The sequence below is a fragment of the Saccopteryx bilineata genome, chromosome 5 (genome assembly GCF_036850765.1).
Source record: "Saccopteryx bilineata isolate mSacBil1 chromosome 5, mSacBil1_pri_phased_curated, whole genome shotgun sequence".
In the NCBI taxonomy this organism is placed as follows: Eukaryota; Metazoa; Chordata; class Mammalia; order Chiroptera; family Emballonuridae; genus Saccopteryx; species Saccopteryx bilineata.
The window spans coordinates 229912776-229933043 of NC_089494.1; the positions used below are offsets into that span (position 1 = coordinate 229912776).

The following is a 20268-nucleotide window of genomic DNA, read 5'->3' on the forward strand; positions in this document are numbered from 1 at the left end:
TGGTTTAGAAATGGGAAATGAAGGTAGTAAAGTACTTCTGAAGAGAAAGTACAAATCGTAAATTTCTCCAGGGTTAGAATTGGGGCTGCGTTTATAGTAACACTGAACATTCTTAAGAATGACCTGCATATTGGAAACTCTAGGTTTGCAAATTTTCTAAATTCTTTCTCAATGTGAAATGCCAACAGGAGTATTAGTACCAGGAGGCTGGGTAAGCTAAAAAGTGATAATCCTACTGTGGGCAAGTGTGAAATAGAAAAAAATAATATAAATTATATTTGTAAGGTAATTATCTCAGTGCAGTTGGTTAGATGTAAGGAAGCAAATCTGGAGGTTACTGTAAACCGTCCTCTGGAGTTATAAGCCCAAAGTGCTAGTGTAACAAAACAATCTGGTCAGTGTAGAGCAGGTATTTAACAAAGAACTTGAAAACATCACTTAGACCTAGAACAAAAACTTGCAGTTGTATACTCATCTAAAATACTAGATGTCTTTATTTCAAGATCACACTAGACACTAGAATATAGAATATCCTTATTTTGATTGTGTTCTAATATAGACTATCAGAACCCAGAAGTAGTCTCAAAATTTGAGAGAAGTAAATCAGGGTAAAACCAGGATGATTACTTTACCTTGGCTGTAGGAAAAAAGAACCACCAAAGCCCAAAAGGAATAGGTTGAAAACAGAGGTTTAGTTATAGACATTTATGACTGTGAAGGTAATATAAATATAATCCAGACATTTCCTTGTCTTTTGCCCCCACCAGAAATACCTAAACTCACCTACAATGTTTCCCTTTCCTCACTCTTTAATATTTATGGGTATCCCCAAAAGATTTTTCACCTGCGCTCACGGAAAAGTCTTACTGACTATAGATGATTTATTTCCTCCTTTCTAGCGCTCACTCCCCTTCGAGGGTACTGCTGGGCGCTGCCACTTTCTTGGCACCATTGGGCTATCACTGAAAATGCACTAAATATTTAAATATTTTGAGGTCCAAAGTCTCAAACGTAATTGGAAAACAAATGTTTCCCCCTAATATTCATTTGTGGGTACCAAAAGCACTTAACCATACCCAATTTCAGTAGTCACAACCCTTTTGGTCCTTACAGCTCCGGTGGGAAAGTGAGGACACTAATGCAAATCCCACCGGGATGGCGCAGAATTTCTCTTTTCATGCGTGAGGTTTTGCTGCAGGGTTAAGCTTCCGGTGCCAGGCTCCCTCTTTCCCGCAAGCAACAGCCGTCTGGTGCTCACTTAGGCTTAACCTGGGCTTCCTCTGCTACGGTTCTAGCAAAAGGGACGGACGTGGTCAACTTGAAGTTAGTATGAGGGGGGGACTATGTATTCAATTTTTTCACAAGAGTAACTTAGCTCTCGTGACAAACGCTGAGAAAACACAAAGGTCGTGAATTAAACCGAAGTTTTAGAGGACATTATTTAAGTGACTTTTTTGAAAACGAACAATTGTGAAACAAACAAGGACACCTTCAGGTTTGCAGATAGCTTAATTAAAGCTCTTCGGGGTAGCGAAATGGCAGCGGAATATAGTGGACAGAACGTGAAAACTTGTTGAGTAAATCTCAGGAGTTAGCACTAGAATTTCAGGTATTCTAACTCATTGAAACCAATCCATTCACTGGATGAGATTCCAGCTCTGGATATATTTAACTCATCTGGAGGAGATTCTGAATTTTTCTTTTCTCCCTTTCCAGCTTTCTCCAATACAGGGTCTGATTTTGTCCACGACCCCTAGCAATATATAAAGGGATAGGCGCTTAGAAAAATGGCAAAGTAGGGAGGATTTGGCGGCTGTATTTCTCGAACCCGTACAGGGAAAGCGATAATGAGTAAGGGGCGTGCAGATTAACTCCTGACTTGCCCAATCAGGTGCACAGGAAGATGTCCTTTCACCAATAAAAATAAAGTTCGCTTTCCGGAGGCGGGAGTGTGAGCCTTGACTGTCAGTTCTCCAAAGCAACGATAGAGTAGAAGACAGAGAGTGATTAGAGGCAGGTCCAATCCGGGAAAAGGGGCGGGGTGGAGGTGGAGGTAACTCTGAGCAGCGGTTGGACTGGCCAGTGGAGTGCGAAGATTGCTGTTCCTGTTGTAGTGTTTCTCGCCAATCAGCGAGGTGAGGGAGTGGGCGGGGCGGGGAAGGGGTGGTAAGAGCTCGCAGCACAGCCGAGCGCCCGTCGGGCTCGGGGGAGAGAGAGAGAGAGAGAGAAATCCGGTTAAAATCAGAGTCGGAGGGAGGTTTAAGCACAGATCGGTTCCGATCGGATTATTCCTTAAAGGGGACGCGCCATTGTCAAGAGAACGGAGCCTGGGGCCCGAGGGCGGGGACCAGCGGCGCTTGAGGAGGAGGCAGCTGCACTTGGACTGGGGACGGGTAGGTGTTGCTTGGGGAAAGGTGCTTCATTTCACTTTCTCTTATCGCCCCATGGGCAGGCGCCGGGATGCCCACTGCCCGGCGGCCCCATCCTTGGTGGGAGACGAGGTCGCCGGCACTCGCCCGCTGCCCTTCCTGATGGAAGCCGAGGGGAGGCGGGCCAGGATGGCTGGCAAGCTGCTCCGCCCGGGCCAAGACTCATAACGGACACTAAACCGCGGCGCAGTCCCCGCCTCAACCGAAAACCCGCCGGAGCAGCAGCGGGTCCTCGGGGAGCGCCGCGCGCCCGGCTCCCTCCGTGCGCGCCCCCCTTGCCTTCGCGCGCCCGCCTCCCCTTGCGCGCGCCGCCTCCTCGCGGACTTGGGGAGCCTCCGGGCGGGGAGGAAGGCGGTGGCAGCGAGGCGGAGGGAGGTCGGCGGCCACCGTTTTGCCGCCCGGGCCGTGAAGGGTGGGCGGAGGAACGAACTTGGCGCGGCAGCTGACGGCCCGGGGCGTAAGGGGTGCCGGGGACCCGTGGAGCGCGCGGAATCGCCTGCCCGGCCCAGCATTGTCCCTCTTTTCCTTTGGTCTCTCCGCCCACTGCTGGCGGTGGTAGGGAGGGGTGCGGATGCGGGCGCTGTGCCCGCGTCGCTACGGGTCGGCCGCGCACCCCCAGACCCGGAGCTTTCCGGAGCCAGAGTGGCCCAACCGACGCCGCAGCCACCGCCCGAGGGCGGCCCGGGCCTGCTGAATGTCTTGCTGCTCTCGGTCCTCTCGGGCGCAGGCTGCCTGGACGCTGAGCTCTTCCGTGCAACTTTTCTTTGCCTATTGATGGAAGTTGTGGCTTCTGAGCGGCAGGTTCTTCGAGTATAAGTTCGTTTCCTGCGTCCGGTAGAGGCTGATTTCTAAGTGAAATGGTTCTTCATTGCCGTCGGTCTTCTTCTCATGCCAGTTTCGTTCCTCGGCACTTAAAATCTCTCCTCTTGTGCATTTGCAGTTACAAGAAAACATCAAACTCTCAGGTCAAGATAAATTGAAAAAGGGGGAGGAGAGATGTGCTGTTGAGGGCTAGTACTCCACAGAGAGCCAAATTTGCCTTAACCTTTGAACCTCGACTTAACCTGCGGGAGATTTTTTAGAAGGAAAAGGGGAAATCAGGTTTCTAGGGTCTGTGAGATCAGGAAAAAAGAGTTTTGACAGAAATAGTTTTGTAAAATACTGTTACGTCTAGCAGATGTTTTCCATAAGGTTTATTTGTACTCCTTAGCTCATAGGTATTATCATTAGTAACAGCGACTTTTACAATTGATAAAACAAGTAAAGAGGTTTATCATCTTGAGCATTATTGCTATGCTGCTGTACCTGTCAATACTTGCTGGAGAGGCCTGACCTGTGGTGGCGCAGTGGATAAAGCGTCGACCTGGAAATGCTGAGGTCGCCGGTTCGAAACCCTGGGCTTGCCTGGTCAAGGCACATATGGGAGTTGATGCTTCCAGCTCCTCCCCCTGACTCTCTCTCCTCTCTCTCTGTCTCTCTCTCCCCCTCTCTCTCTCTTCTCTAAAAATGAATAAATAAAATAAAAAAAAAATTCTTGCTGGAGAAATCGGATTTAGAAGCAGCACATTCCTTGTTAGAGACCTTATTTAGAAAAGGAATGTTTTCATAAGCATTCATTTTTGACAGTTTCTTTTTGTACATACTTTGTAGAGTACTTGAATGTGCAAGTTACAACCTATAAACAAAGTAGCAGTGGGAATGTTATTCTGTAGTCTTTTTTTTTTTTTTTTTGCTACTCATTATCAAAAATAACATTCCATGCAATGTTTACTTCTATTCTGAGTTATTTTGTAAAATTGCTTCTGTGGAAGAGTGATATTGTCCAAACACCTGGCCCAGTTTTTTTTTTTTTTAAAGCAATACTAACAACTTTCCAAAGTGTCAATTAACACACTATTTAGCAACTCTATGAGCCCTGTGGAACATAAGTTCAAAGGCTCACCAGTAACAACAAAGAAGAAACGCTGCTTGGAAACTGAAAATCAATTTTAGATAATAATGTTTGATAATCTGTTTCCATAGAATTTAGGAAACAAATACACAAAAACATGATCTTTTGTAGTAACCATTTTAAATTTAACTTTTAATGATTTAATTACAGTTGATGTACAATATCATATTAATTTTGGGTGTACAACATAATGGTTAAACATTTATATAACTTACAAAGTGATCATCCCGATAAGTCTAGTTACCCACCTGACACCAGGCGTAATTATTACAATATTATTGACTAAGGACTATCTTCCATTTCTGTGCAAATTCACTGTGTCACCTAGTACCTTTCTAGTACCCAGTATATGTGTTGTCTTAGGTCTTTGTGACAGAAAACAATAATGTTCTATCTGGGCTGCTTAAAAGACTTACTTTACTTTTATTTTTTTAAAAGACTTACTTTACTTTTAATTTTTAGTAAACACCTTTCTAAACAGATTACACCAAAGTTCAGCTATTGGTTCAGTGACTGAGGGAAAATATATCAATATTAACCTTTTGTTCTGTGTACAAAAATGTGATTTAATAATTTGTCTTTTGTGACAGTGATAGCTTATTGTCACAATTATTAGAACTAGGTTTAACCTGTCATCAATACCTGTTGAGTACCCATTTATTTAAGGAGTAGTATGGGAAGATAAAATAGAAATGGGTGGCAGTCATTACTCTGAAAGGTATACAGTTTAATGGAAGGATGCAGAAATATCATCCATAAGAAAAAGACCGTGTATCTCAGTGCATCGACAGGTGCAGAGTAACAGCAACACAGGATTGATGCCAAAATGGTAAAAGAATAGTGGAATAATAGAAGAAATCTAGGTGAGGATGGACAGTTTTCATTGTTTTGTGTAACAGATATCCATCCCCACCGCCACCATCCTCTCCCTTTTGGCGACCTTGAACTTGTTCTGTATATCTATGGGTCTGTTTCTGTTTGTTTTGTTTATTCACTTATTTATTTTTTTTAGTGAGATTTTATCTATTTTAAAATAAAAATAAAATTAAAAGTAAAGTATATTTGGGGGTTGGCTGGGTGTATGTTCTCTACTTGAACTATTTTTTATCTGTAAAATACTAGGGGGGCAGAACATGTGCTCTGTATTTCAGCTGTTGTTACCTCACCAGAGCAGTCATCCCAGCTGAAATGTCACCTTGTCTGCAGGCTTTGCTTCTGATCTCCTAATCATAAGTGACTGCTCTTTCCTCTTGCTCCTGTTAAACCCGTTTACAGCACAGGCCATGCTCTGACTGATGGTCTGCTTATGTGTGTATTTCTTCGTTAGATTTTGGACTTTGGTAAAGAACATTAACAAAAGTTAGAGGCTCCCCCTCTCCAATTCCTCTTTTTACTGTTGTCTAAAGTACTTAAGCAGTTTTATTAGACCGTTAGTATTCTATAAAAAACCATAAGCTGTATAGAAGTTTACCTTTTTTTTTTTTTTGGTAGGGAGAGTATGTGTGAGTTTGTTTAAATGAAAAATTATTTTCCTTAAGATCAAAGTATCAAATGCTTATTTAATTTTTTTAAATTCATTTTAGAGAGAAGAGAGAGTAAGAGAGAGAAAGAGAGAGAGAGAGAGAGAGAGAGAGAGAAAGGGGGGAGGAGCGGGAAGCATCAACTCCCATACGTGCCTTGACTAGGCAAGCTCAGGGTTTTGAACTGGCGACCTCAGCGTTCCAGGTTGAGGCTTTATCCACTGCAGCACCACAGGTCATGTTATCACATGCTCATTTAAAAATATTAATATGAGCACTGGCTGGGTAGCTCAGTTGGTTAGAGCATTGTCCCATTACACAAAGGTGCTCTGATCCCCTGTGAGGGCACATACAGAAACTGATAGATGTTTCTCTCTGTCTCTCTCTCAAATCAATTAAAAAATAAAAGTATTAATATAAAAGCAATGTATACTTTATAAATAAAAAGTACTCCCATAACACTGCCCTTATCACATTATAATTGTTGGTAATGATTTGGTGTTTATTCTTAGTTTTAATTTTCCCTTCTTGCCTGACCAGGCGGTGGCGCAGTGGATGGTGCGTCGGACTGGGATGTGGAGGGCCCAGGTTCGGGACCCCAAGGTCCCCAGCTTGAGCGCGGTCTCATGGGCTTGTCTGGTTTGAGCAGGGCTCACCAGTTTGGGCCCGTAGTCACTGGCCCAAGCAGGGGGTCACTTGCTCTGCTGTAAGGGCAGGTGTGAGAGATCCGTCGATGGGCGGCTGGGGTGTTGCAACGAAGAATTGATGTTTCTCTCTCTCTCCCTTCCTGTCTGTCTGTCCCTCTCTCTGACTCTCTGTCTCTGCCACACACACACACACACACACACAAATTAATTTCCCTTCTTTTTTTGTTATCTTTATTTTTTATTTATTTATTTTTAGAGAGAGGGGAGAGGGGGAGACAGAAAAGGAGAGAGAGAAAGAGAGGAGTGAAGCAGGAAGCATCAACTTGTAGTAATTGCTTCCTGTATGTGCCTTGACCGGGCAAGCTCAGGGATTTGAACCAGTGACCTAGGTGTTCCAGGTCAACACTTTATCCACTGCACCACCCTGTTATCTTTAGATAATAAACTATCTTTAAAGTATAAGACTTGAAAATTTTAATTAGTAAGTTGTATTTATTAGGAATGAAAAAAAGATAATCAGTTTTTATACACTTATTTATTAATAATTTTTCCCCAGTCTTAGTAATTCTGGTTCTTTTACCTTTTCTTGAGTTATAAATCTGCCACTAGTATGTATGTATTCAAAAATAGACTATATAGTCATTTTGAGAATTGATCAAAACCTGTGCTCCTGAACAGTTTATCTGCCTTTACCCTGAAATACATTTGGAGTATATACTCTAAGCATACTATCTTTTCATTTCTTGATATTTCTCATCTCTAGAGAGCATTAAAATTACTTTGAAAGTGCCAACAGGCACTTCTCAGGGTAGCCCAAGAGGGAGTGTACAGAGGCTCTACCCTAACGGGAAGTTGGTCATAAAAAGGGAGCTGCCCTGTAAGCTGATGGAGGAGGTGATAAGATTCTGTTGTTTAAGAGCTTCAGAAGGCTGGCCCAGGGCTGGGGGGCGGGGCAGGTTTCCCAAAGGTTCCGAAATAGAAAGCCTGGCTGCAAGCAGCCAGTTGGCCTAATTAGCTGAGAAATCTCCATTTCATTTAGCACATCTTGTTTTTTTTTTTTGAGAATTGTACCTAATTTATTCACTGTGCTAGGATTGAAGATAAGGTTAAGTTTGTCTCTGTCACAAGTTGTGAGCTCCTCTGAGTAGGGTCCTTAAATAGACATCATGGCACATGTGCATTAAATGCAGTGAATACAAAGTGCCAGTTTAGGTGAATTTATTATTTGCTCTTGTTTATTGTTCTGTATAGCTTCTTCCAGAGCAGGGGTCAGGAACCTTTTTGGCTGAGAGAGCCATGAACGCCACATATTTTAAAATATAATTCCGTTTGAGCCATACAATGACCCGTGTACTTTACGTATTATCCAATAAAAATTTGGTGTTGTCCCGGAGGACAGCTGTGATTGGCTCCAGCCAGCCACAAACATGAACATGAGCGGTAGGAAATGAATGGATTGTAATACATGAGAATGTTTTATATTTTTAACGTCGTTATTTTTTTTTATTAAAGATTTGTCTGCGAGCCAGATGCAGCCATCAAAAGAGCCACATCTGGCTCGCGAGCCATAGGTTCCTGACCCCTGTTCCAAGTGTTCTAGCAAACCTGGTCTGGTCTTCCCTAGAAGGTGGGTTGAGGCCCATGGAGCCTGCTACATTAAATGTGTGAGCACTTTAAGTTTTTTGTTTTGTTTTGTTTTCTTAATTTTAAACTGTTATTCCCATGTGGCAGAATATTTCTGGAATTCTACAAACATTGGAGTGTCTTTCCATATACCCTACAGGGGTCATCCATTTCAAAGACTTCCATTATGAGACTACATTTGTCTTCTAGCAGATAATTCACATTTTTGTTGGTAGAATAGTAACACATTCTTTTAAACTCAAAATGCTATAATAGATGCCTTTATCAAGATTTTAAAAAATGTTATGGAAATAATTATTTTGAAAAATCACATATTAAAATACGGAGTTAAGTACTTCTAAGTTCTACAAAATGCACCACCCCTACCCCTGCCGTGCTTGTTGCTTCATCTTTGCATTTGTGGGGAAAGAACTGGGTTGCTAGAGCGGGACCTTGTAGGACTGCTCCAGTGAGGGTCAGCTGGGCCAGGAAGACCATCTTGACAGATGGGTACATCCTATGGAGTTTGACCCTACTGCTGCAGTTATGAATTTGTCGAGTTTTGTAAATAGTTAAAGTTGTATTTTTTTTGTGTGTGTGTGTGTGTTTTTTGTGGTGACAGAGATAGAGTCAGAGAGAAGGACAGATAGGGACAGAGAGACAGGAAGGGAGAGAGATGAGAACCATCAATTCTTCGTTGCAGCTCCTTACTTGTTCATTGATTGCTCTCCCACATGTGCCCTGACCCGAGGGCTACTGCAGACCGAGGGATCCTTTGCTTGAGCCAGCGACCTTGGGCTCAAGCAGGTGAGCTTTGCTCAAACCAGATGAGCCCACGCCCAAGCTGGTGACCTTGGGGTCTCAAACTTGGGTCCTCCGCATCCCAGTCCGACACTATCCACTGCGCCACTGCCTGGTCAGTCAAGAGTTAAAGTTTTAAAATAACTTTATTGAGATATAATTTACATGCCATACAACTCATCTATTTATTTAGGACTTTATTGATTTTTAGAGAGAGAGAGAGAGAGAGAGGAGGGTAGGAGCAGGAAACATCAAGTCATTGCTTCTCATTATAAGCCTTGACCAGGCAAGCCTGGGGGTGTTGAACCAGTGACCTCAGCATTCCAGGTCAGTACTTTATCCAATGTGCCACCACAGGTCAGATGGCCATGCTCTTTCTGATGGCTCTAGAGAAGAATCCTTTTTTGCTTCTTGAAGCTTCTGGTGTTTGCCGATAACTCTTGGAGTTCCTTGGCTTGTAGCTGCATCTATTTAAAGTGTACAATATCTAGTGGTTTTTAGTATAGTCCAGAATGGTGCACTACGACCAAATTTTTCATCACCCCATCACATTCCCGTTCTCTTTCCCTAGTGCTAGGCAACCAGTAATTTACATTCCATCTCTGCATTGGCCTGTTCTGAATATTTTACATAAATGAAAAATTACATTTCAATAAATGTACCTTCCTGTATAAATTGGTCTCTTTCAATGCATATTAATCCTAGGAGTAGAGAGCGTCTTTTGTGATGTGTGTAGCTCCAAAGTTTAGAAAGATTTTCTTTAAAAGGGAATTTATGTAAATCCTTATTCTACCTAAGTCTGGAAAGTAATGGGAAAAGAGATTTATTTTTTCTTCCTATGAATATCATAAGACTTATTTTGGTGACACTTCTTTTACTCAATCATTTGGTGACTCTCTTCAAGTAAACAATTTATGTGTCAGGTTCTACATATCAGACTTAAATAAAGGAAAGTAGTACTTTAAAAGAAGTTGAAAGTACTTAGTAAGTTCTGATCATTGCTGAATGAGATGTTTATTTTATTGGTTCAAAATGCTGTATTGTGTAACTTACCATTTATTTGATCAAAATCATGTTTCTTGCCTTGCTTGTGGTGACACAGTGGATAGGTTGTCAACCTGGAATGCTGAGGTTGCCAGTTCAAGACCCTGGGCTTGCCTGGTCAAAGCACATCCGACAAGAAATAAACAACTCATGTGAAGCAACTATGAGTTGATACTTCTCGCTCCCTTTCCCTCCCTCTTGGTGTTTTTTTTTTTTTTTTTTAAGATTTTACTTATTCATTTTAGAGAGAGAGAGAAGGGGGGGAGGAGCAGGAAGCATCAACTCCCATATGTGCCTTGACCATCAAGCCCAGGGTTTTGAACTGGTGACCTCAGCGTTCCTGGTTGATGCTTTATCCTTTGCGCCACCACAGATTAGGCCTTTTCCCTCCCTCTTTAAAAAAACAAAAGAAGTGCTTCCTAAGTTGATCATGATGAACTTTTATTTGCCCCTGCACAATGCTAGTGACTTTGTAGGCATTTAAGTAATAATAAGTGTAGCTAAATTTATTGAGTGCTTACTAAATAATGTGATATGCACTGTCTTTTTTTTTTTTTTTTTTTTGGTATTTTTCTGAAGCTGGAAACGGGGAGAGACAGTCAGACAGACTCCCGCATGCGCCCTACCGGGATCCACCCAGCACGCCCACCAGGGGCAACGCTTTGCCCACCAGGGGGCGATGCTCTGCCCCTCCGGGGCGTTGCTCTGCCTCTACCAGAGCCACTCTAGCGCCTGGGGCAGAGGCTAAGGAGCCATCCCCAGCGCCCGGGTCATCTTTGCTCCAATGGAGCCTTGGCTGCGGGAGGGGAAGAGAGAGACAGAGAAGAAGGAGGAGGAGGTGGAGAAGCAAATGGGCGCTTCTCCTATGTGCCCTGGCTGGGAATCGAACCCGGGTCCCCCGCATGCCAGGCCGATGTTCTACCGCTGAGGCAACCGGCCAGGGCCTGCACTGTCTTTTTTTTTGTTTGTTTGTTTGTTTTTTGTTTTTTTTTTAACAGAGGCAGAGATAGACAGGGACAGACAGACAGGAACGGAGAGAGATGAGAAGCATCAATCATCAGTTTCTCGTTGCGCGTTGCGACTTCTTAGTTGTTCATTGATTGCTCTCCCGCATGTGCCCTGACCGTGGGCCTTCAGCAGACCGAGTAACCCCCTGCTGGAGCCAGCGACCTTGGGTCCAAGCTGGTGAGCTCTTCGTTCAAGCCAGATGAGCCCGCGCTCAAGCTGGTGACCTCGGGGTCTCGAACCTGGGTCCTTCCGCATCCCAGTCCGACGCTCCATCCACTGCGCCACCACCTGGTCAGGCTGCACTGTCTTTTAAGGTAAAATGATACAACTTATTTTTGAGAATTTTCTGTAATTATCAACATTGATTGTGGTTTTAAAGGCTTCTGATCATTCATTTGTCTTTTTAACATTGTTTCGAATGGCCATTTTTGATCAAACCTGAGATACTTTGATGCTGCTGCTTTCTTGATCTTTCCAGGAATTGTCAGCATAAGGTTTTCACTAACTACATCTGTTAGATGACAGCAGTTGTGAGACACATCTCTATTTCAGAGCATCCATACATCAGAGAGGTTACAGTGGTGTTTTCTTTTTTAAAGGTTACCAGGGAATTGAGAAAGTGGTATCACTTTGTTCACTTACTCCAGTGGTTCTAAAAGTGTGCGCCCTAGAAGATTTCCAGGTGCGCCCTATGGTATTCCAGAGAAATATGTGCCTGTTGGGCACAAAACCAACAGGGTTTTTGGAGTTTAGATTTTGGGGGGACAGAGGTGTGGGGAATTGGCTGTAGCTGACAGTCTGCCCAACTCCCCACCTCACTTGCCTGACTAGGTTGCAAAAGGCTGTTAAGCTGTGGTGCTGGATTGTTTACACTACTCCCCATGTTCCCTGGAAAAACTGGAGGCAAGTTTCTTCTATCCTTTGTTTGGTGTCAAGTTAAGATGATATATATGATGAGGGTTTTGGATTGATGATTAAACATGAGGAATTGTCTCGTGAAGCCTTTTGGATTTCTATAAAAGAAGAATATATGGCAATACCTAAAAAAAACTTTGAACATTTTACTACAGTTTTCAACATTCTATTTATGTGAAATAGGATTTTCTACCCTCAACACAATTAAGAGTAAAAAGAGGAATTCTTCAGTGTATTGACGAGGAAATGAGAATTTGCCTTTAAATATATGCCCAAACATTGAAGAAATCACTAGGACACATCAAGCTCATGTTTCTCATAAACTCAAGAATGAAAAAACTTAATACATTTGCACTGGGACCTGCTGAATTTACTAAATCTTACTAAGAATGTTTTTAGCCTGACCAGGCGGTGGCGCAGGGGATAGAGCGTCAGACTGGGATGTGGAAGACTCAGATTCGAGACCCCGAAGTTGCCAGCTTGAGCGCGGGCTCATCTGATTTGAGCAAGGCTACCAGCTTGTACCCAAGGTCTCTGGCTCGAGCAAGGGGTTACTCAGTCTGCTGTAGGCCTGCAGTCAAGGCACAAATGAGAAAGCAATGAACAACTAAGATGTCACAAAAAAAACTAATGATTGATGCTTCTCATCTCTCTCCGTTCCTGTCTGTCTGTCCCTATCTATCCCTCTCTCTGACTCTCTCTCTCTGTTAAAAAAAAAAAAGGTTTTTATATATATAAAAAGATAACTTTTTTGTTGTTTTTTTATTTTTAACCCTTCTTTTTCACAAATTCTAAAAAGCATAACTCAAAAAATGTAACGATTTTTTAATGTCAGAATAAATTTAATTTTATCATTTATTTCATTTAATTACCATAAAAGTACGCTTGGATTTTATATATTTTTAAAAATATTTTACTTAATTATTATAACATATCTCAGAAATTTGTATATAGTGCACCTACAAAGGATTTTAAATGTGCCCCGACTTCAGTTTGAGAACTTCAGTTCAGTTTGAGAACCAGTGACTTACTCCAGTGCAGTCTCATTTTTTAGGTTGTAAAATATTTCCATGTGTGCTTTATTGTGTGAATGGATTTCAACTTCTCATGATTCCTTGTTTTATTTTATTTATTTTTTTAGAAGAAGGGAGAGAGAGAAATATTGATTTGTTGTTCAAGTTATTTATACACTCATTGGCTTATTCTTGTATGTATCCTGAGCGGGGATTGAACCCACAACCTTGGTGCATTGGGCTGATGCTTTAACCAGTGGAGCTACCCAGGTAGGGCCCTGTTTTGTTTTATTTTGTCTGTTTTACTTTTTGGTATGTATTTCATGGTAATCAGATGTGAAATAATTTAGTTCAGTACTGAAGAATGCTGGAAAGATTATTTAAATGTAATTTTCAATTTTGTCCTCCATTTAAAATTTTAAGATGGACGTCTGATCAAGATGGCAATCTAGGTAGCTGTAGTACTGGCCTCCTCCCACAACCATGTCAAAATTACAACTGGATTACAGAACAACTATCATTTAGAACCACCTAAAATCTGCCCAAGTGGAAGTCCTACAACTAGGGAATTAAAGGAGCAGCCACATCAGTACTAGTAGGAGGGGTGGAGATGAGAATCGTGTGAGCACCCACGTGTGGTGGATAAAAGTAAAAAATCGGGAGGGATGTCTCAGCTGTGCAGGTCACAACAGAGGAGCAAGTGGTCCCAGCTTTCCACCAGTCACCCCGCCCAGGGTTCCAGTCCAGGAAGGGGAGTCCCCATAACTTCTGCCTGTCTAAACCAGTGGGTTGTTGCTGAAGGAGATGGAGGGCTGCTGGAGCCCCAGGCAGTTCCTCTTAAAGGACCCACATGTGGACTTCTAGGACTCTGAGCTTCCGTGCTGGGCCAGTATCTTGAAAGGCATCAGAGACACACAGAGAGGAACTGAATTGTCCAGCATCAGGAGGAGAGCTGGGTGGCGGAGGCAGCTTTCTTCCAGATAGACTAGCAGAGGCCATTGTTTACTTAATGAGCCCTCCTCCCACAGAGCTGGCAGGCAGATGCCATATCTGATACTCCATCAACCTGACTGACATTGTTTGTCCTGCTCTGGTGATTCCCTGAGGCCCTGCCTCACCCAACTTTCTGGTCCACTCAAGCTATTGTCAATGGCTTTTCCATACATATGGCCTGTCTTGCTTTAGATTTTCTTGGTGGTGCAGTGGATAAAGTATCAACTCAGAACACTGAGGTTGCTGGTTTGAAGCTCCAAGCCCCAATGTTACTGGCTCTGAGCATGGGCTTGTCAGCATAGGGTTGCTGGTGTGAGCAGGGGAATCTTTCATATGATCCCAAAGCATGTCCACTTGAGCCCAAAGGTTGTTGGCATGAAAAGCCCAAGGCCTCTGGCTTGAGCAAGGGCACATTGATCAAGACACATACGAGAAGCAATCAACGTACAACTAAAGTAAAAGCAACTATGAGTTTGGTGCTCCTCGCTCTCCTCCAGAAGCAATCAGTGCACAACTAAAGAGAAAGCAACTATGAGTTGCTGCTTCTCAGCCTCTCTCTCCTGTTCTGTGTCTCTCACTCTCTTTCAAAAATTAAATCTCTCAGTCAACCTGCATTTGGCCTCAGCCTGCTCCATACTTCTTGCTTAGTGGCCTCAGGCCTGGCATTAACAATAGCTGGCCTTGGTTTGGATCTTGGCCTCACCTGGGCACGTCCAAGCCCAGCACAGGTAGCAGCCATCTGCAGATTGCTTTGTAGCTCAGGGTGGCAAAACACAGGTGGTGGCTGACCTTGGCCTGCCCCTCCTGAGAGGCCTGATCAGCACATCCAGTGGACAGTTTCGGACCATGTCAAAGCATTACTACCCACCCACCTCCACAGGTGACACATTAAAGGGGTATGTACCTTCAGTGGACACCGGAGCCTTGCTGAAGTAAGTCCTGCTCTGTGGGGTGTACCCCTGTACAGCTGATTCTTCCTGGCGGTCAGTGGTCCCAGCCAGTACTTGCAGCTGATTGGCCTGGGGGTAAACCCCTCCCATTGACGTGCCAACAGTAAGAAAGGCTCAACTACAAGAAGGTGTGTGTGGGGGGTGCAGAGTTCAAAACACTGGCTAAATGATCCACAGTGAAGTTAGAACTTCAACAGCATAAAAAAGGACCAGTCAGAAATAAAGTTTACACTAACTGAAATGAATAATTTCAAGGGAATCAATAGAGTAAATGAAGCCAAAGTCAAATCAGCGGTTTGGACTATAAAGAAGCAAAAAAATACCCAATCAAAACAAACAGAAAAGCAAAAAAACGAGGATAATATAAGGAGCTTTGGGGACAACTTCAAGTGTACCAACATTTGCATCATGGGAGTGCTGGAAGGAGAAGGGAGAGCAAGAAATTAAAAACTTACTTGGAAAAATAATGATAGAAAACTTCTCTAACCTGGTAAAAGAATAGACATACAAGTCCAGGAAGCACAGAGAGTCTCAAACAAGATAAACCTAAAGAGGTCCACACCAAGACACATCATAACTCAAATGGAAAAGGTTAAAGACAGAGAATTTTAAAAGCAGCAAGAGAAAAGCAGTTAGTTACCTACAAGGGAGCTCCCATAAGACTAGCAGCTGATTTCTCAACATAAACTTTGCAGGCTAGAAAGGATTGGCAGAAATATTGAAAGTGATGAAAAGCAAGGACCTACAACCAAGATTACTGTGCTCAGCAAACCTGTCATTTAGAATTGATGGACAGATAAGCTTTCCAGATGAGAAAAAACTAAAGGAATTCATCACCACCAAACCAGTAGATGAATGTTAGAGGGTCTTCTTTTAAGGAGAAGAAGAAAAAAAATAATCCAAAATATGAACAATAAAATATCAATAAGTACCTATCAAAAATTGAATCTAAAAAAAATAAATGAACAAGTAGAACTCATAGGTATAGACTCATAAACGGAGAGAACATTTTGATGGTTAACAGATGGGAGAGTGGTTGGGGGGATGGGTGAAAAAAGTGAAGGGATTAAAAGTACAAATTGGTTGTTACATAATAGTCATGGAGATATAAAATACAGCATAGGGAATATAGTGAATAATATTCTAATAACTAGGTATGGTGTCAGATGGGTGTGAGATTTATCAGAATGATCACTTAGTAAGTTATGTAATGCCTAATCACTGTAGTGTAGATCTGAAACTAATATAATTATGTCAACTGTAATTGAAAAATAAAAATGATTTAAAAGTTGAAAAATGGTAAGATGGATAATGCTATTATACAGTACTGGTCAAAACAATATTAACTTTGTTGGTTCCATTTATGTGTCTTTACAGAAAAACCTCTAGCCATTGGTCTCCTCAGTCAGCAATATAGAGACCACCATATTTTGTTCCATGGTTTTGGTGAAACCATTCTTTTCTAAATCATGTCTGGTTTTGGGGGTTGACTTACTTATTCCTTTTTTTTTTTTGCAAGAGAGAGACAGGAAGGGAGAGAAATGAGAAGCATTGACTCATAGTTGCGGTACTTTAGTTGTTCATTGTTTGCTTCTCCTGTGTCCCTTGACTAGGGGGCTCAAGTCGAGCCAGTGATCCCTAGTTCAAGGTAGCGACCTTGGGCTCAACCTAACGACCTTTGGGCTCTGTTAGCTGTATCTCTTTGTTTGCTCTCCTCATACCTCTTTCTGTAGAAGTTCCTTGTCTTTCTATTGATAATTTAATATTTGTAGTGGGCTCTGTGACTAGAACCCCTAACCACACTTGTTGAATGGTGGATAAAAATGATAGCAGGCTCTATGTGGGAAACCAAGGAACTTCCTGTATGTGGAACTTTAGGGCTGGGACCTTGTAATGCTGGTTTTTACTGCTTAGAGGATTTTTACTTCTTTGGACTATATTTTAGGTCAGGGGTCCCCAAACTACGGTCCGCGGTCCGCATGCGGCCCCCTGAGGCCATTTATCTGGCCCCCGCCGCACTTCCAGAAGGAGCACCTCTTTCATTGGTGGTCAGTGAGAGGAGCATAGTTCCCATTGAAATACTGGTCAGTTTGTTGATTTAAATTTACTTGTTCTTTATTTTAAATATTGTATTTGTTCCTGTTTTGTGTTTTTTTTTTTTTACTTTAAAATAAGATTTGTGCAGTGTGCATAGGGATTTGTTCATAGTTTTTTTTTATAGTCCGGCCCTCCAATGGTCTGAGGGACAGTGAACTGGCCCCCTATGTAAAAAGTTTGGGGACCCCTGTTTTAGGTAATTGATATTTCTGGATAGCAGGAGGTGCTATATCAGGGTGATGTAGCACTTCCCCTGAATAATGGACCTCTTAATTCTGTCTTAAGTCTAACTCAAGTGGATGGAGAATAATTCTTTTCCACGTGTCTTGATATTCTACTTCTTGCAAGACCTATCACAACCCTAAGCTTGTACAGCAGAACCTAATATAATTAATCCATGAGCAGAAATGAGAGGCCTGAAAGAACTGTGAGAATGCATGTAAAATGCCACATGTTCTTGTTACCTAGATATTTATATTGAAACTGGATCTTTTGGTAATTATTTTCTTTGAGGTAAAATTATCTCCTTAGATGCCCTTTTCTATGTTTGTGTTGATGACAACTTACACCTATGTTCTGTATTAAATGTTCCTGGCAATACTGAACTCTTAGTATACTTTCAGTAAATACTGGTTAGAGTTTTAGTTGTATTTTTCTTTATGGTTGTTCCATTTTTTTCTGTTGTGGAATTCATACAGAGTCGTGTTTTTAGAGTTGGAATGGCCTTGGGAATAATCTGATACAGCTCTTCCATTTTGTAGATGAGAACGAGATTGTGACTTGTTTAAACTGTGGACAGAATTGAGTTCTTTTCAATTCCCAGTCAGCCCACTGTTTCTCCTGTTCCAGCATGTGCTTACTAAGTAAAAAGTTTAAGGGATAAATAGAATCTTAGACTTAACTAGCCTCTATAACAGGTCTCTAGAAGTTTTATGTTATACCCAGCTGTATAATAAAATGTGTCTGCATTCCTAATATGTGTAAGTTTGTTGTAAACTATATACTATATATTATGTACATAAGAAATGAGATAAAAATGAAAAACATTTTAAAATGCATTATTTCCATGCATTTGATTTTATGTAAAATATTAGTAATTTTAAAAATAAGTGTGATTGACGGTCATTGCTGAAAAGCTTTTTATTTTGGAATAATTATAGACTTGTGGGAAGTTGCAAAAATGGTATAGAGTATCCTGTGTAACCTTCAACCCCCACACCCAGTTTTAGTATTTTACATAATGTAACATAACAGCATTAAACCAGGAAACTTAAATTGGTACAATACTGGTAAGTAGCCATGTTCAGATTTTATGGTTTTTAATGCACTTGTTCATGTGTCTGTGTATGTATAATTCTGTGCAGTTTGATAACATTTTATGTGTGAATTAATTTAACCACTCCCACAACTAGGATTTAGAGTACTGTTCCATCACTCAGGAAACTCCCTCCTGCAGCTCAAGTTTCCTTCCTTCCCCACCCTCCTCATCCCTGTTTCCTGGCAACCATTCATTTGTTCTTCATCTTGGTAATTGTGTCATTTTGATGTTACATAAATGGAATCATACTGTGCGTAACCTTTTGCGTCACTCAGCACGATGCCCTAGAGAACCATCCAAGTTGTATTTATCAGTAGTTCTGTTCTTCTTATTGCTGAGTGATATTTATTGTATGGATGTACCACAGTACAGAGTTTAATTATTAAACTGTTGAAGAATTTATGAGTTGTTTCCAATTTTGGGCTGTTATGAATAAAAGTGTTATATGGGCTTTTGTGGTGAAAATTTTCATTTCTCTGGGATAAATTCCCAAGAGTGCAATTGCTAGGTTGTATTATAGGCATATTTAGTTTTGTAAGAAACTGACAGACTACTTTCCAGAGTGGCTGTATATCCCCGTTGGCAGTATATGAAAGGTCCAGTTTCTCCATATGCTTTCCTAAATTGGTGGTTTCACTATTTTAAAAATTTTAGTCATTCTAATTGTTATGTAGAGATATTTCATTGTGTATTTATTTTTTATTATTAAAATTTTTTTCTTTTTAAGTGAGAGTAGGGGAGATAGTGAGACAAACTTCTGCATACACCCTGACGGGGAATCTACTTGGCAACCCTGTCAAGGCTTGATGCTTGAATCAACCTAGCTATATTTAGCGCCTGAGGCTGACATGCTCGGACCAACTGAGCTATCCTTAGTGTCCAGGGCCACACTGGAACCAGTTGTGCCACTGGCTGGGAGAGGGGAAGATGGAGAGAAGGAGGAGAAGAAGGGGGAGACAAGCAGATGGTCGCTTTTCCTGTGTGCCCTGACAGGGAAACAAACCCGGAATGGCCATATGCTGGGCGACCCTCTAGCCACTGAGCCACTGTCCAGGGCCTCATTCTGTATTTTATTTGCTTTTTCCTAATGGGAAAATTGTTTCCCTAATGAATAAATTGGATTGTTTTTTATTGTTGAGTTTTGAGAGTTCTTTACATATTTTAGATAAAAGGCCGTTGTCTAATAGATAGTTGGTAAAAAACATTTTTTTTCCTATCTATAGCTTGTCTTTTTATTCTCATAAGGGGTCTTTTTAAAAAAAATTATTAATTTTTTTTTTTTTTTTTGCGAGAGAGAGACAGCAAAGGAGAGAGATGAGAAGCATCAACTCGTGTTATGTCACTTTAGTTGTTCATTGATCGCTTCTTGTACATGTCTTGACGGGGGAGGGAGGCAGTGGGGGCGCCAGCCAATCCAGTGACCCCTTGCTTAAGCCAGCGACCTTTGGGCTCAAGCCAGTGACCTAGGATCATGTTGACAATCCTACACTCGAGCTGGTGACCTTGGGGTTTTGAACCTGAGTCCTTGGCGTCCCAGGTCAACTCTCTATCCACTGTGCCACCACTGGCCAGGCAACAAAGTCTTGATAGAGAAAAAAGTTTTAAATTTTCATGCACAGCATTTAATAATTTCTTTCTTTGATGAGTTCTTATTTTGGTGTCATGTCCGCAGAATCTTCATTCCTACATTTTTTCCTAAAAGTTTTATAATTTTACATTTTATAAGATAATTGGTATTAGTAACAGGCAGTTGTCAGTTCTACCATTTTCTTGTTGCTTGCTTTTATTTTGCTTTACTAATACTATGTTTACAATGCTATTTTTTTTTTTTGCAAAAATCTCTTGGCCCTGGCCGGTTGGCTCAGTGGTAGAGCGTCGGCCTGGCGTGCGGAAGTCCCGGGTTCGGTTCCCGGCCAGGGCACACAGGAGAGGCGCCCGTCTACTTCTCCACCCCCCCTC

The 20268-nt window shown here is 41.8% G+C and overlaps 1 protein-coding gene across 2 annotated transcripts in view; it reads left to right on the forward strand.

Annotated features, from left to right (window-relative positions):
- The first annotated feature begins 2167 nt into the window (after positions 1 to 2167).
- Positions 2168 to 20268, forward strand: part of FRYL (FRY like transcription coactivator) — a 292372-nt gene continuing 274271 nt past the window's right edge. For both annotated transcript variants that reach the window (XM_066232612.1, XM_066232613.1), the window contains exon 1: positions 2168 to 2393. The gene's annotated coding sequence lies outside the window, so the exon portion shown is untranslated. The remainder of the gene's footprint in view (positions 2394 to 20268) is intronic.